This window comes from Petaurus breviceps, unplaced genomic scaffold, assembly GCF_028583685.1.
Source record: "Petaurus breviceps papuanus isolate PSGF00001 unplaced genomic scaffold, PetGlider_PUasm1.0 37, whole genome shotgun sequence".
Taxonomy (NCBI): Eukaryota; Metazoa; Chordata; class Mammalia; order Diprotodontia; family Petauridae; genus Petaurus; species Petaurus breviceps.
The window spans coordinates 75,288,176-75,306,029 of record NW_027186296.1 but is presented as its reverse complement, the minus strand read 5'-3'; the positions used below and the strand labels follow the sequence as shown (position 1 = coordinate 75,306,029).

Here is a 17,854-nt window from a genome sequence, read left to right as displayed (position 1 = left end):
GAATCCCAGGGCTCTAAGAGACCTTAGGAATCTTCCACTAGAATGTAAATCACCTCAAGGCAGGAATTTTCTCACTCTTGTCTTTCAATCCTCAGAGCCTAGTATAGTTCCTAACATAGGCCCATAGAAGGCACTTAATAAAATGTTGGTTAATTGACCCATCTAACACAACTCTATCTTTTTATTGGTGAGAAAGGTCCAGAGAGCAGAAGAACTTTACCTATGTTACATAAGAGCTCTACATATATAGTAGTAAACAGGGCAAGATCCCAACATGTCTTCATATTCCAAGTTCAGTAATTCCACAAAGGTAAATTCCAAAGTCTTTTTACCACAAAGATAAAAAGTAAATTCCAAGAAGGTAATTCCACATTACCTTCAGATGAGCCTTTGCACTTGGTCAGCTTTAAACCTGTGTCCTGACTTCCTTTAGAGCTTTACCTCTATGTGTTTATATTCAGGTAACTATACTTCCATATGCATGACTCTATGGAAATAACAGAATTCTAGAGCCAGAAGGGACCTTTGAGACCATTCAGTCAATACTTTCATTGTAGTGATGAAATTAAAGGACTTGACTTATGAGAAGGTGATGTATTATGGTCTGCCCTTACCCCCATCGCTGCCTTGTTGTGGCAGAGGGACTTGGTACCTCTGTGAAACTATGAGCTATGCCATGCAGGTTACCCAAGATGGACATGTCATATTAGAGAGTTCTGACAAAAGGTGATCCACTAAAGGAGGAAATAAAAAGCTACTCCAGTACCTTTACAAAGAAAGCCCCACAGACAGTATTAAAATGCTGAAAGATAGGACATTGGAAGATGAGCCCCTGTAACTCCAATGCAATACCCATGGCAGCTGCTATGAATATGAATACATAGTAACATGGTTTGTTCACCAAATATAATAAACCCTTCTCCTCCAAGACAAAACCAAAGTATTTATTTGGGACATTGCTATTAGTATACCAAAAAGCAAGGTTTAATAAAATGCTCATCACCAATCCAGGGAACAGCATCGCAAGTTCTCTCTGTCAAGCCTACCCACAAGCAAGTTCCCCAAGGCAAGTTCTTCCCTCCCTCTGGAAGATCTTTTATCCCATTAACCTTACAGCCCCTCCGGTCAGCAATGTCCAACACTCTACTGGGGAAGAGTATAGGGCAACTACAAATAGCTCTAGAAAGAGTGAAACAGCTGGGCCAAAGCCAAAACGAAGCTCACCTGTGGATGTGTTTGGTGATGAAAAGAAAGTCTGATGCTATAAAGAGCAATATTGCACAGGAACCTGGAATGTAAGTTCTAGGAACCAAGGCAAGCTGGATATGGCCAAACAAGAGGTGGAATGATTAACTATCAACATCTTAGGTGTCAGAGATCTTAAATGGAAATGAATGGGTGAATTTAACTCAGGTGATCACTACATATACAACTGTGGGTAAGAAGCCCTTAGAAGAAATGGAGTAGCCCTCACAGTTTATAAAAGGATGAGAAAAGCAGTGCTGGGTTATAATCTCAAAAATGATAGAATAGTAATCTGTTCAAATCTAAGGCAAACCATTTAACATCACAGTAATACAAGTCTATGCCCTGATGGTAAATACATTGATACTAAATTTCTACGAAGACCTATAATACCTTCTGGAAGTAACAGTGTAAATGATGTCACATTCATCATAGGGGATTGGAATGCTAAAGTTGGCAATAAAAAATAATTGGGATAACTTGCAAGTTTGGTTTTGGAGTACAAAATGTAGGAGGGCAGAGACTAATAGAGATTTGTCAAGATGGCTCATTGGTTATAGCAAACTCTCTTTTTCAACAATTCAATAGGTGACTCTACACATGGACATCACCAGATGTTCAATATAAAAATCAGATTGATTGTATACTTTGCAGTCAAAGGTGGAGAAGCCCTATACAGTCAGTTAGAACAAGACCTGGAGGTGACTGTGGCTCAAATTATGAGTTTCATTTTGTAAAATTCGGACCTAAGTTGAAGAAAGTAAGGAAAACCATCAGACCATATATGTATGACCTAAATAACATTCCTTATGAATATGAAGTGAAGGTGATGACTAGATTTAAGGGATTAGATTTAGTAGAGAGAGTACCTGAAGGACTATGGACACAGGCTCACAATATTGTACAGGAGGCAACAACCAAAAACATCCCAAAGAAAAAGAAGAGCAAGAAAGCAAAATGGCTGTCTGATGGAGCTTTATATATAGCTCAGGAAAGAAAGAAAGGGAGAGGGAAAGATATACCCAACTGAAAGCAGAATTACAAAGAATAGCAAGGAGAAATAAGAAGGTGTTCTTAAATGGGCAATCCAAATAAATAGAAGAAAACAAATAAAAAAGGAAAGACAAAATCTCTTCAGGAAAATTGGAGATGTCAAGGGAATATTTCATGCAAAAATGGGCATGATAAAAGACAAAAATGATAGGAACTTAACAGAAGTAGAAGAGATTAAGAAGAGATGGCAAAAAATATACAGAAGAACTATACAAGAAAGATCTTAATATTACTAATTACCATATTGGTGTGGTTACTGATCCTGACATCCTGGAGAATGAAGTCAGGTGGGCCTTAGGAAGCATTGCTAATAATAAGACTAACAGAGGTGACTGAATTCCAGTTGAGCTATTTAAAATCATAAAAGATGATATTGTTAAAGTGCTGTACTCAATATGCTACCAATTTTGGAAAATTTAACAGTGTTACTGTATTGGAAAAGATCACTTTACATCCAAATCCTAAAGAAGGGCAATGCCAAAGAATGTTCAAATTACCAAATGATTGTACTCATTTTACCTGCCAACAGAGTTATGATTAAGATTCTGCAAGGTAGGCTTCAGCAACGTATGAATTGAGAAGTACTGGTTTTCAGAGAGGCAGAGGAACTAGAGACCAAATTGCCAACATTCACTAGATTGTGGAGAAAGCAAGGGAGTTCCAGAAAAAAACCATCTACTTCGGCTTTATTGACTACATTTAAAACCTTTGACTGTGTAGATCACAACAAAATGTGGCAAGTCCTCAAAGAGTTAGAAGTGACAGATCATCTTACTTGTCTCCTGAGGAACCTGTATGGGGGCTAAGAAGCAACAGTTAAAACCAAACATCAAACAACTGATTAGTTCAAGATTGGGAAAGAATTATGACAAGACTATATATTGTCACCTTTTTAATTTATATATAGAGTATATCACGCAAAATGCCAGGTTGGATGAATCAAAAGTCAGAATTAAGGTTTCCAGGAGAAATTATCAACAATCTCAGATATTTAGACAATACAATTCTGATGGCTGAAAGTGAAGAAGAACTAAGAAGCCTCTTGATGAGGGTGAAAGAAGAGAGTGCAAAAGCTGGTTGAAGATTGATATTTTAAAAACCACAAAGATTTTGACAGCTAGTTCCATCACTTTCTGGCTAATAGAGGAAGAAGGAAAGGAAGCAGTGTCAGATTGTATATTCTTGGGCTCAAAGATCATGGCACATGGTGACTACAGTCATGAAATTAAAAGACACTTGCACCTTGGAAGGAAAACTATGGCAAATATGGATGGCATACTTAAAAGCAGAGACATCACCTTGTCAACAAAGTTTCATATAGTCAAAGCTATGGTTTTTCCATTAGCTGTGAGAGTTGGACTATAACGAAAGCTGAATGCTGCAGAATCAATGTTTTTGAATTGTGGTGCTAGAGAAGACTTTTGAGAGTCCTTTGGATAGAGAAGAGATTAAATCAGTTAATACTTAAAAGAAATTAACTGATTATTCATTGGAAGGACAAATACTGAAGCTGAAGCTCAAATCCTTTGACCGCATAATGAGAAGATGGGAATCATTGGAAAAGACCCTGATGCTGTAAAATACTAAAGGCAAAAGGAGAAGGGCATGACAGAGAATGAGATGGATATTGTCATGGAAGCAACAAACATGAGCTTGGACAGACTTCAGGACTTCAGGAGATAGTGGGAGGACAGAAGTGCCTGGCATACTATGGTCCCATGGAGTAACAAAGAGTCAGACCTGACTGAATGACTGAACAATAATTACAGTCTGGGGAAGAGGAAAGAAAGTGCTAGACTTACAGTGAGAAAACATGGATTCAAATCCTATTTCTAGCACTTCCTAACCATGCATGATCATAGGCACTCAAACTTTCTGAGTTTTTGTTTCCATGTCTGTAACATGGGGAGGATAGCACCTATAGTAACCTCTCTGAGGGTTGTTGTGAGGTACAAATGGAGATGTTTGTTAAATGCTTTGCAAACTTGAAATGTGATATAAATGTCAGTTTTCATAATTATTGGCCACGGTCAGTCAACTACTTAGGACAAGAACAATTTGTTTCAGCCCTTGTAGCCATGGTCATAATTGTGTTTCTTCCCTTGGCTGAACTAAGCATGGCTCAGTGAATCATGCCTCAAGCCAAGTCCCAGAGTATGTTCTAAGCTGTCATTCTTGTCCTGGACCAGAGTGGACAATACCCAGTTACAGAACTTGCTGTTCCTCAGCTCATGTTTCTCTGAATAGCTCTTGTGTCATATAGTATGCTTGACTAGTCAGACTCACTGGGCAGAAGAAGACAAGCAGCAAAGGGAAGGAATAGTTCTTCATGTATGAGAGATAGACAAACAGAGAAATAGAAAGAAAGGAAAAAAGAGAGAGAGAGAAGGAGAAAAGGGATGTCTCCTTCCAAGAGATCATTAGGATCCAGGGAGGAGGAAAGAAAGATTTCATGGTCTTGGAAAAACTGGAAACAGATATTTTCAATTTCAATTAAATTCAACAAACATTTATTGAGAATCTACTGTGAGTCTTTTAAAGCACAATGCAAGAGGGAGGACCTTGTGGGAAGACATGGATGATAATCAACCAACAAACATTTTTTAAGTATTTGCCCTGTGTTTAGTGTTGCATAAGAAAAGAGGGTCCCGGATCTTAAGGACCTTACAATCCATTAGCAGAAATGACTGATAGTTAATAAGAATAATGTAAAATTATAACAAACGACAGTTCCATAGCACCTTAGTTTGAGAAGCATTCCACAAACATCTCACCTGAGCCTCACAAAAACCCTGTGAAGCCGATACAATTTGTTTTTGGTTTTGTATTTGTAGATAGATTTTTATTGGTATCTTTTATTTTTACATCATCTAGATTTCTCCTTGTGTGCCTCTCTTGCCCTTTCCCAGAGAGCCATCTCTTATTACAAATAATTTTTTAAAAAAATTAAAAAGCAAAACAAACACAATGAAAAATATCTGATATTATATGCAATGTTCCAAACCTAGCTATGCAAACGGGATGGAAGGGGACATGGTATCTTCTCATATCTTTTCTTTAGGGCCAAGCTTATTCTTTAGGATTTTGAAACATTCATTTTTTATGATTTTGTGGTGTTGGTTCTCTCCATTTGCATGGTTATAGTCATTGTGTATATTGTTTTCTTGACTTTGCTTACTTAATTTTGCATCAGTTGATGCATGTCTTTCCATGCTTCTCTATACTCATCATCATTGTTTCTTGCAACATAGTGATAATCCATTACATTCTTGTACCACAATTTGTTTAGTCATTCCTCAATTTATGGTTATCTACTTGGTTTATAATTCTTTGCTAGCATAAAAAAAATGGTGTGGTAAATATTCTGGTCTATATGGAACCTTTCTTTTTATCAGTGACCTCCTTGGCACAGCATATGTCTAGCAGTGAACACTCTGGGTCAAAAGGTATAAATATTTTACTCCGTTTATTTGCATAATTCCAAATTGTTTTCCAAAATGTTTATATCAATTCAGAGGTCTACCAATAATGTATTAGTGTGTCTGCCTCTCTACAGTACCACTAACATTGACCATTCCCTTCTTTTACCATCTTTTCCAATTTGCTAAGTACAGTGTAAAACTTCAGGGTTGTTATGATTTGCACCTTTCTTATTGTTAGTGATTTGAAGAAATTTTTTTTTGCTGTGCATCACTTTCCTTTAATTTATGATCATTAAAACATTGTAAAGGAGGAGTATATGAAATTGCAGGCAGAGATGAATGGGGAGAAGATACTGATGACTTTCAGAAACACGGAGAGAGAAGAGAAGTCATCGTTTGATGCATGGATTGTCTTGCTAAATCCACAGCGTCTCTTGGGTTATAATGAAAAGTCAAGTTCCAACTTCTTTGAAGAATCTTTTATGTGGTGGTTGATAGGCTGTACTTATTTTGAGAATTGTCTGTTCTTATCCTTTGATCACTCTCTATTAAGGAATGGTTTTGGTTAGCTGTCTAAATATCTTAGATATCAAACCCCTATTTGATAGAAATATTTATCACAATCAAGCACTTCTTTTTTTATCCTGGATGCAGTAATTTTATTTGTGCAAAAGCTTTTCAATTTCATGTAATCAAAATTATCTATTGTATTTTTTATAATTGCTTCTATCCATTGTTTGGTTAAGAATTCATCTTCTGTCCATAACTGTGAAAAGTATATGATCTGTTTCTCTTCTTTTTGTGATATTTAATAATTATATCACATATCCAATTTGAATTTATTATGGCATAAGATGCTGGTCTAAGCCTAATCTCTGAGCCAGATACTATTATCCCCATATTACAAATTAAGAGACTGAATCTCACAGAGGTTAAGTGATTCATCCATAGTCTCATAATTAGTAAGTATCAGATCTGAGGTTTGAACCTGATTACTGATTCCAAACCTAGATTTATGGGTTTAGATTAGACTAGATTCTTCTGTGTCATGTTGCCTCTCAACAGAGAATATGGTTAATGAATAAGACTGTTAGACTTTGGGAAGTACAATACTCTTATTCATGTACCATATAGGTATTTTGTTTCTTCTTCCTCAACCTGGATGAATGGGTTCATAGATATCCTCTAGGAGGCCTTATCTTTGTTTCTAGGTACATAATTCCTCCTGAAAAGAGTGGAAGACATGGAGAGAGAAACAATCAACAAGCATTTATAAAGTACCTACTATATGCCAGGCACTGTGGTCAACATTGTAGATACAAAGACAGTCTCTGTCCTTTAGGAGCTTATATTCTAATGAAGGAATGGGAGCAAATATTATATGTGTGTGTGTGTGTGTGTGTGTGTGTGTGTGTACACAAAATAGACACCAACTCATTTTGTGGGAAAGGCGCCAAAAGTTGGGGTATCAGGAAAGCCTCACATAGAAGGTAGTGTTGGGGCTGAGTCTTCAATGAGACTATGAATTCTAAGAAGTAGAGGGGAGGGGAGAGTGCATTCCAGGTAAGGGAAACAACCAGAGCAAAGGTACAGAGATGAGAATTGGAATATCTTTCATAAAGAATAGTAAGAAGACCAGTTTAACTGATCATAGGGAGCCATTGAAGATTTTTTGAGCAAAGGATGACAAAACTAGATCTATACTAAAAGAAGATTTGTCTGGTGGTAGCATAAAATATTGACTGGCATGGGGAGAGAGTGGAGGTGGTTGCTGCAGTAGTCTTATCATCAGAACCCTTCTCCAAGGCAAAGTCAGTCTCATTGCTGGGGTGAGTCAGGTAGCAGAACTCCCAACAATAATTTGGCTTGAAATATTGTGAATTTCCCAAGCAAAATATGCACTTGCAAGAAAAGAAAAGACATTTCTCTTCCATCTTTACAAAGGTAAGGGACTATGGAGAAGATTGCATACGATGTCAAACACAGTTATAATATTATTGCTAAGGTGGTGGCATCCATGTGGAAGACATTAGGAGAATCCTGAGTTGGATCATACACGAACATTGGATCTCGTGTAGCTGTTCTGCATTGGACTACCAAGTAGTTGGAAGGCGCTTTTTTTCCCATTAGCATTGTGGTATCATCAAAAATGCATGAGTCAACTTTTGTGGCATTCATGTCTGAGGAATCAAGGTGACTCCTTCACAGCTTCCTGTGAGAAAATACTATTGTAAGGAAAAGATTTGTAGGCCCTTGCATCTCTTACTCTTCCAAAGACATTTGCCCCAAAAGAAATAGGCTTAGGGATCTTAGAATCCCTAGGAACTTAGAAATAGAACATCAAGGATCCAAGAGTCCATGAATCCAGGCTGAAGGATGCAGCCAGCCCAGTAGTGATGCCCTGAAGAGCAAGGATTTGGGGCTCTAAGCAAGCAAAGAATGTCATCCAAGCTGACTTTGGATCTGAACTTGGCAGAAACAATGTTACATACTAGCATACTATATATGTGAATGCAGTTGTAAACCTAATCCCACCTACCCACCCAGAAACCAAGGTGGTGTAGGAAGGAATTGTGCCCCTACGGCCTGCGGGGAATGTTTGTGTGTTTGTTCTTGTTATATCTTTAAAATAGATATTCCTTTTGAAAAGAATCTATATGTTCTAAAATATTTATAGCAGCTCTCTTTGTGGTGGCAAAGAATTGGAAATTGTGGGGATGTCCATTAGTTGGGGAAAGACCGGACCAGATGTAGTACATGATTGTGATGGAATACTAATGTCCTATAAGAAATGATGAGCTTTATGATCTTAGAAAAACAAGGGATAGACTTGTACAAAATAATGAAGAGAGAAATGAGCAGAAGCAAGAAAACATTGTACACAGTAACAGCAATGTTATTTTATGAACAACTTTGAGCGACGAAGTCATTTTGACTATTATAAATACCCAAATTAACTACAAAGAACTCATGAAGGAAGATGCTATCTGCATCCAGAGAAAGAATTGATAAATAGAAGTGCATATATAGAATGGTTTTACATAAATATACATATTTGTGTCTAATGGTAGCCATAACTAGGACAGGGTGGGGGAGAGAGAAGAAAAAAGGGAAAAAAGTTACATGATAACTTGATTATATATCTAAAAGGCATAGCAAGTTGTACATAATAGATCTGTAGTTTCATGTACAATTGTCTTTTTTCTATTCTATTATGTTATGGAAATGTTTTTTTTTATTTCTTAGCTCAGAATAAAGTAAATAAAAATTTAAAAGTAAATATTCCCTTGCAAAAGCTATGCAACATCAAATGGCTAAATGGAATTGGGGTCCTAGTCACTGAACCCTCAATAATGGAATGGAACATAGTTAGTGGTGGGGGGGGTTGAGTCAATGACAGTTAAAAGAGACACATATAACCCTTCTCAGGATAGCTGAGCACCCTATGTTTAAGATGTAACAAGCCAGGACATCAGAGAGTAGTGCCATAGTCAACTGTGTTATATAGTTAATGTGTTAATTATGATGAACTGCCTTTCCCCCACTCACTTTTGTTTCAAGAAATTACTCTGGCAGTGGGCTGGAGGGAGGAATATAATTGAAAATGAAGGTGATTTAAAAACAATAGATAATAATTTTTTAAAAGATACACTCAGGTTAAAGGGTATGAACAAACAGTTTATCAAAAAAAGAATTGCTTGTAACTCAAAATCTTGTGGAAATGAATATTGAGAACTAAAGATAAACAAATAAAAAATTTTAAAAAGAATTGCAAACTATTAACAACAATGTGAAAGAAAACTACAAATCATTAATAAGAAGAAAAGTAGTTATCAAAAAAAATTGCAAACTACTAACAACAATGTGAAAGAAAGCTACAAATCATTAATAAGAAGAAAAGCATAAATCAAAACAGCTATGAGGTTTTACCTCATACCCAGAAAATTAGCAAAGGTTACAAAAGAAGAGAATGGTAAATGTCTGAGAGCTTTTAGGAAGACACTTGGTGCCTTGTTAATGGAGTTGTGAATTGGTTTGACCGTTTTGGAAATCAACCTGTACTTATGTGAGGAGAGTAGTTAAAATGTCCATACCTTTTGATCCAGAAATTCCAATGCTAGGCGTATATACTCCAAGGAGGTTAATGGCAAAAAGGCTCCATATGCTCCAAAATATTTATAGAAGTACTTTTTGTAGTAGTAAAGAACTGGAAACTCACAATAAAGATACCTATTGATTGAGGAGTCAAAGCAATAATCACCTACTAAATTTATTGGGAATAGCTAAAGAAGGTGTGGTACATATGACCATTCCTCTCTAAGATGCACTCTCGACTTTCTTGACCATGCCCCAGAAGCTTCTTCATCCTTGAAGCTCATTCTAGCCCTAGAATTCATACATTGGAAGTATCCTCTGCCCTTGCAGTCTCTCCCCTCTGATTGGATGGCTTCTCCTAGAAAGAACCTCTTTTTGAGGAGGGCAACCAGGACAGCCAAATATACATTCCTCTCCAGGCTGCATTCCTGATTCTCCAGATTTTCTCTACCATACCCCTGCCCCTGGTACCTTCATAGCTGTATGCAGGGCAAGTCACTTTATCTCTCTGGGTCTCAGTTTCCTTATTCGTAAAATAGGTCTATTAATATTTGTACTGTCTACTTCCCAGGGTTGTTGTGAGAAGAGCTTCCAAACCTATAGTACTATTAGAAATGTGAATAGTTATTATTTTTCACTCAAATGCCCGATGGGACTGTGGTCTCATCATGGCAAGTATTCCCTCCACCAATCACCAATGAGATTATAACCAATGCCTGCCCACTCTGTGTGATTCTTTTCTATCTCCTGAAATACGTTTACCACAGGGATCCACCCAATATGCCAAAGGCCTTCCTTGCGAAATAAAATAAAGTGTTTTGGAAATAATGAAGTGCTATATAAATGTTAGCTATTTCTCTTGACTTTAAGAGGACACCAAGAGCTGTCCAACAAATATCCCTCACCCTAAGACCAGCCCATTTCCTTTTTCTTTCATGCATTTCTTGGATGGCATCAATATTGTCATAATTAGCATCTTGTTCTTCTCATCTCTTTTGGATGTAAATGGTCTTGAGACAAGTTGCTATCCTACTGTTATTATTTTGTAATTAATGGTCTATGAACTCTTGCAGAGGTAGACAAAAATGCTACTTTTTGAATTTGGGAGAAAAACACCTTCAAAGATAACCTCATCTTCTACAGGTTTACTTTGAGTGTTCATAGTACAACTCTAGTAGCAGAACAGACAACAGAGGTAATTAGGTAACCCATTTTATTTCCTCATAATTTTGGTCTATTCTAGGCCTTTATATTTTGAAAGCTTTTTGTTCTGTGTACCTTGGAAATTATAAATATTTGGCACGGAGGATTCTATTAAAAACATTGTTCTTAAGATACATGGATCAATGTTATGTCAAAATGATTTGGGGCAATAGTTATTAATAATGGCAGATCTACTATTATTGTTACTGTTGTTATTATTAATGACAGATCCCTAAATTCTGTTAGTTTGCAACCCACCGTATGAAGGAATATTTCATTTTAATTTGGCTTGACACTGTCTCTTTCAAAATATGGGACTTAGTTGACTGGTGCTATCTAGGCCATCCCCACTAATCCAAATAATTGACTCAATTATTTAATTGGTTGCCTAATATTTGATCATGTAGAAACAGTCTACAAGCTAAGTAGTAATTATTAGTGAAGCCTCATGCTACTTTGCTTTTTCTATCTTCTCTCTCCATAAAAGTCTCAGAAATTATTAAATATGAAGAGAGGGGAAATTGCCATGGGGTTTTATCTTTCAATTAATAATGTCTGACCTCCTCACTCTCCATCCTCCTGCCCCTCCCCTTCCTTTCTACCAAACCTATAGGAAAAAAAATCACTTACCCTCTTCTCTCAACTTTTTGTCAGCTCTAATTAGAAGCTACATTTTGTTAAGCAAATTAGGAGTTAAAATGAAGTGGAAGGAATGTGTGAAATGAATAATTAACATTGTATAGACTTCAGCATCATAATTAAGATTAAACACTACATGTATTCAAACTAGATTAAGGCAACCATCAAAAACTACAGTGTGCTCAGAGGAGTCTGTGCATTTGTTAAATAATGTTTTATGAAGAATGTTCTAAAAGCATCAAACATAAGGTTGTCATATATACAGTGATTAAAGTTTATACAAAGACACTTTAATTCCAGCAAATGACATTCTCTGTAGTTCTCTACTGTCTTCACCTTTAGAAATATAGTCTAAATGGAAAGTAGTTCAGTGAGAATTGCTTATTAAAGAGGATGTGAAAAAAAAAACACAACCAAACAGTATCTCCTTCAAACTTCAAGAAGCATCTCTATTCTAGGATTTGTTAAAAAAAAGTCTAAGTTCAACGTTCCTTTAGGCTAGAAATATTTCGATCACCTTTACGGGCTCACAAAATATTAGAGTTGAAAGTGCCCTGAAGAAACCGTACAGTCTAGTTTCTTCATTTTACAAACAAGAGAACTGAGATCCAGAAATGTTCATTGACTTTTCCAAGGTCACACTCTCACTTAGTAATGGAGCCAGCACCTGAAGCCAATCTGAATTCCCTGGATCATCTTAGCTGATGTTCACTCTGTGGATGGTTTCCAGCTGTTATGTCTTTCTGAAGGTTTATCAAGCAGGACGGCAAGTACCAGGTACAAGATCAAAGTGTGCTTTCTTTTTTTCTTTTTAAAATTTAATTTAATTTTTAAAAAATTTACATTATTTATTTACATTATTCATTTACGCCATATTTTGAGTTACAAATTTTCTCCCCATTTTTCCCCTACCCACTGCCCCAAAATAGCAGTCCCACAGGATATCCCCTCCTCTAATCTGCTCTCTCCCATATTTTTTCCCATACCCCTTTCGACTTTTCCAGTAGGGCATGGTGGATGTCTATGCCCCAGTGCCTGTATATCTTATTTCCCAATTACGTGTAAAATAGTATTAATAATAGTATATATATATATATATATACATATATATATTTAAACATTTGATTTTAAAACTTTGAATTCTAAATTCATTCTCTTCCTCCCTTGTCACCCACCCTTACTGGGAAGATAAGCAGTTCAGTATAGGTCGTACATGTGTGGCTAATGCAGAACAATAACATGGTAGATATATTGTAAAAGACTGACTATATTTCCCTCCCTCCTATTCCACCTCTCACTTGTTCTGTTCTCTACTTTGATCCCATCCCTTTTCAAAAGTGGATGCTTCCAACTTCCTTCCCCCCCAGCCTGCCCTCCCTTTCATCATCCACCCTCTCATCCCCTTCCCCCCTACTCTCCTGTAGGGTGAGATACCCTATTTAGTGTGTATTTCATTCCCTCCCCAAGCCAAATTCAATGGGAATAGGGTTTACCCATTCCCTTTTGCCTTCCTATTCTTCCCCTCCATTGTTACCATTTTCCCTTGCCTCTTGTTTGAGATAGTTTACCCCATTCTGTCTCCCCATCTCCTCTCATTATATTCCTCTCTCATCTCTTAATTTCACCTTTTAAGTATCATCCCTTCCTGTTAAATTGGTCCTGTGCCCTCTATCTATGTATACCTGTAAACATATATACACACATTCACATATGTATTCATATGCCAGTATACCCTTCGATATAGACATATATATGTATATATATATATACATATATATATATATTTCTATTCCCTTCAACTATTTTCATACTGACAAAAGTTTCATCAGTTACAATTATTGTTTTTCCTTGTAGGAATGTTAATAGTTCCAACTTTGATAAGTTCCTTATGATTTCTTTTCCCTCTTTACCTTCTCATGCTTCTCTTGCTTCTTGTATCTGAATGTCAAATTTTCTATTCAACTCTGGTTTTTTCGGCAAGAATGCTTGAAAGTCCTCTATTCCACTGAATGACCATATTTTCCCCTGAAACATGATACTCAGTTTTGCTGGGTAGGTGATTCCTGGTTTTAATCCCAGCTCCTTTGACCTCCGAATATCATATTCCAAGCCCTTAGATCCCTCAGTGTAGAAGCTGCCAGATTCTGGGTTATCCTGATTGTGTTACCACAATATTCAAATTGTTTCTTCCTGGCTGCTTGTAATATTCTCTCCTTAATCTGGGAATTTCAGAACCTGGCTATAATATTCCTAGGAGTTTTCTTTTTTGGCATCTTTTTCAGGAGGTGATCGGTGGATTCTTTCAACCTCTATTTTGCCCTCTGGTTCTAAAACATCAGGGCAGTTTTCTTTGAGAACTTCCTGGAGGATTATTTCTAGGTTCTTACTTTGATCATGGCTTTCAGGTAGTTAAATAATTTTTAAATGATCTCTCCTGGATCTATTTTCCAGGTCAGTGGTTTTTCCCATGAGATATTTCACATTGCCTTCTATTCTTTCATTTGTTTGGATCTGTTTAACAGCATCTTGATTTCTCATCAAGTCATTAGCTTCCATTTGCTCCAATCTAATTCTGAAGCAATGATTCTCCTAAGTGAGCTTTTGAGATTCTTTTTCCATCTGGCAAATTCGGCTTTTTAAGGCATTCTTCTCCTCATTGCCTTTTTGAGTTTCCTTTGCCATTTGAGTTAGTCTGTTTTTTAATGTGTTATTTTCCTCAGTCAGGCTCTCATTTTGTAATTTTCTTGCATCATTCTCATTTCTCTTCCCAATTTTTCCTCCACTTCTCTTATCTGCTTCTTAAGGTCCTCTATGGCCTGTAACCAGCTCATATTTTCCTTTGAAGCTTTTGGTACAGGAGTTCTGACTTCACTGTCTTCCTCCTATTCCATGCTTTGCTCCTTTTTGTCCCCAAAATAAGAGTCTGATGTTGGAATCTTCTGTCTGCTTTGTTTCCTTTGCCTAGTCGTGTCACCCCTCAGTCACTTAACCCCTGGGCTTTTTGCCACAGTAGGACTCTGCCACCAGACAGGGGAGCTTTCATCCCAAACACTGGGGTTCTCTCAGCTGCTGAAGGTATTAGATGGGTGCCCTCTCTGAGGTCTCCATATGCTCTGGCAAGCTGGTCACACACCCCAGGACCTCTACCCTAGACCACAATCCAGATCCAAGTAGGTTAAAGCAAGAGTGAATACCCCTCAGACAGGTCACTTGGTCCCCCTACGCTCTGGAAGCCAAGAACTAAAGCTGCCACATGGTGCTGGCTGGCCGTGTAGGAGTCTCAGCAGCTTCTCGCCCTGGGGGCAAAAGCCACACACTCCCACTTACTGGGTCCCAAAGTCCAGACTGCACTGACCTCTCTGTCCTTTGCATCTTTGTGTTGATAATTCTGGAAATGGCCACAGCCACTGCTGATATGGAGTCCCTCCTGCCGGTGGCTGGTCAGACCTGCCCTGGAGCTAAAACCTCCAGCGGCCTGGGCTCTGCTCCCAGAGAGCTGTGCTGGCCACTTGCTGCTGGCCTGGTAGGCTGTCCTCAGCAGGAGGTTAGCTTCTCTGTGTCATTTTGTGGGGTCTGCAGATCCAAAGTTTGTTCAGAGTCCCCTTTTTACATTGATTGGGGAAGGTGGAAGCCGGAGCAGCTCGGAGGTCATGTTTCTACTCTGCCATCTTGACTCTGCCCCCCCAAAGTGTGCTTTATTTGAACTTTTGTCAACGACAAGTAATGGATACATGTAAACTATGGATTGCTTTCCTTCACAGAGGAGAAGATGGGACGTTTCTGCACTTCAGGTTATCCCAGAGAATGAAATGGAAGTGTTCCTTAAAAGAACTTAAGGACTTCAAGAGGTATAGCAAAGGAGTGTTCTCTACTACACCCAGGTCATTGGTACTACTAAGCTGTTTGTCTAGTCACCTCCATAGTTCATTAGCCCCCATTGATGCTTCTCTTACCACCGGATAACTAGCAAAGATTTTTAATGAAACTGAATAACACAATAATGGCGAACTGAACCAGGTATTATTCACTCTCAATACTCATTCCCAAAAGGCTGCAGTTCCAAAATATGTCTACCAGTGCTATTCTTGACTTCTATGCTTGGAATGTACTCCCTCCTCACCTCCACCCCTTAAAATTCCTAGCTTCTACCAAGTCTCAATTGAAGTACTTCAAAGTCTTTCCTGATCCCTCCAGTTATTATTGTCCTCATACATACACATATACTCAAGACCCATGTACATATGTGCTTGTATATGATATATACACATGGGAATATTCAGGTACATGCATGCATCTATTTACATACATATAATGATACCTATATGCATATACATGCATACATATACATATGTGCATGGATAGATGGATAGAGATAGATAGTTTCCCTGTAGCAGCTACAACTCCCATGGCTCATACAGGTATACTTTCAGTGCCAAATGTATATATTTTGTATTTACTTATCATTGTCACCAAATAGAATGCAAGTTCTAGGACAGAGATAGTTATATTTTTCGGTCTTTGTATCCCCAATATGGGCCCAAATACCTGGTAGGTGCTTTATAAATGTTTATTAAATGAATGAATTAATGTCAGGGGAAACCTATAATCAGGCTGTTAGTGTCCTGGGAAAAGCACAGAATTTGGAGTCAGAGAACATGGGTTAAAATTCTGACTCTGCCACTTAGTATCTGTGTGACTGAAACTGTGAATGATGTGTGGCCTTTCGGCGCCTCAGTCTCCTCATTTGCAAATAAGACCTTGTACTTGTCTAGAGGTTCTTAATCTTTTGGGGTCGTGCGTCCCTTTGGCAGTCTGGAGAAGCCTATGGGCTCCTTCTCAGAATTATGTTTTTAAATGTACTTTAAAAAAACAACAACAAACCACCACAGGATTACCAAGGAAACCAAATGTTAGAAACCATGAAGGTCTAATGTTCTTCCCATCCAAACTCATGGACCCTGAAGTCAATTCAAAGATTCCTTGTTTGTGCATTAGGTGATTTCTAAAGGTCCTTCCAACTCTAAGTCTATATAAGCCTATGGTGTCACACAGCATTCACCTACAGATGCTGCTGCCTTAGCACCGCGATAGGAGAAAAGTGCCATGATACCACCTAGTGCTTCCACCCTGTGGCCACAATAGAGATTGCAGCACCCTGGAGAATAGTGCTGTTTGCACCTGACATCTGTCCCTGGCATTCCTGCACCCCAATTCCTAAGCCAGAGACACTCTCTTTCTGTTCTCATTCCTGATCTCCAGTCCAGTGCCCTGCTGCTTAGGGAGTCTGCAAACTGCGAGGCAGTTGGAATTCAGAGGGTCAGGCACTCTATCCAATTTCATAACTTGAGGTCCTTCACTCAGAGCCTTGTCATAGGCCCAGAAGGGGAAGTTTGCAAGAACTGTGGATCCTAATGCTCTTGGCCTCCAAGGTCTCCTTCTCTAATAGACAATATGGACCCAACTCCATCCCTGAGCAGCGTGATGTGGTGTTAAGTACACTGAACTTGGACCTAGGTTTGAATACTACCTCTGACACTATCTATGTGGCCTAGAATGAGTTTCTTTCTCTCTGTCCTCTTTCTTTCCACTGTGTGCCTGTTTTCTCATCTATAAAATGACAGGTTGAATGAGGTTATTTCTATATTTCTTCCCCCCACCAACATTCTGTGATCTTAAACAACCAACAACCAAAAGATCCAATTCATCCACCTTTACATAATAAGTCACCAGAAATCCAACTAGGCCCTGTTATCAGACTATACAAAATTTACTTCATTTATTCCATTTATTTCAAGGGTAGGAATGTGGAAACCCCAGCCCTCTACATCCAGCAACAAAAATCAGTACAGTAGTATCCATGCTGCCACTCCAGATTCAGTTAGACTGTTCCTGTGACTGGAAAACACATACAGGGTACAATATATTTTATTTGATTCTGTAAGAATATACAGTACCTACCTTAGACCTAGACCTATGATAGACACTGAGGCAGATAAGAAGGTGTAAAATACAGGGTCTGGACTCTATAACCTTACTGTCTTGAGTAGAATGGGGAAAATGAGAAATTGATGTATAAAACAGGAAAAAGGAAAAGAGATTTAGCATTTCCTCTGACACTATCCCACCCCACCCCAATTAGTATTCAGAGGTTCCCCTGGGGCACAACAACCTCAGGTTCAGGGTACCTATGGGTCTAT

At 38.1% G+C, this 17,854-nt stretch overlaps 1 protein-coding gene across 1 annotated transcript in view; it reads left to right on the top strand.

The window, feature by feature from the left end:
• The window catches only part of ZSCAN2 (zinc finger and SCAN domain containing 2), a 79,088-nt gene that overhangs the window by 22,361 nt on the left and 38,873 nt on the right, over positions 1-17,854 (top strand). The window contains exons 2-3 of the mRNA XM_069098742.1: positions 12,293-12,434; positions 15,419-15,505. The gene's annotated coding sequence lies outside the window, so the exon portion shown is untranslated. The remainder of the gene's footprint in view (positions 1-12,292; positions 12,435-15,418; positions 15,506-17,854) is intronic.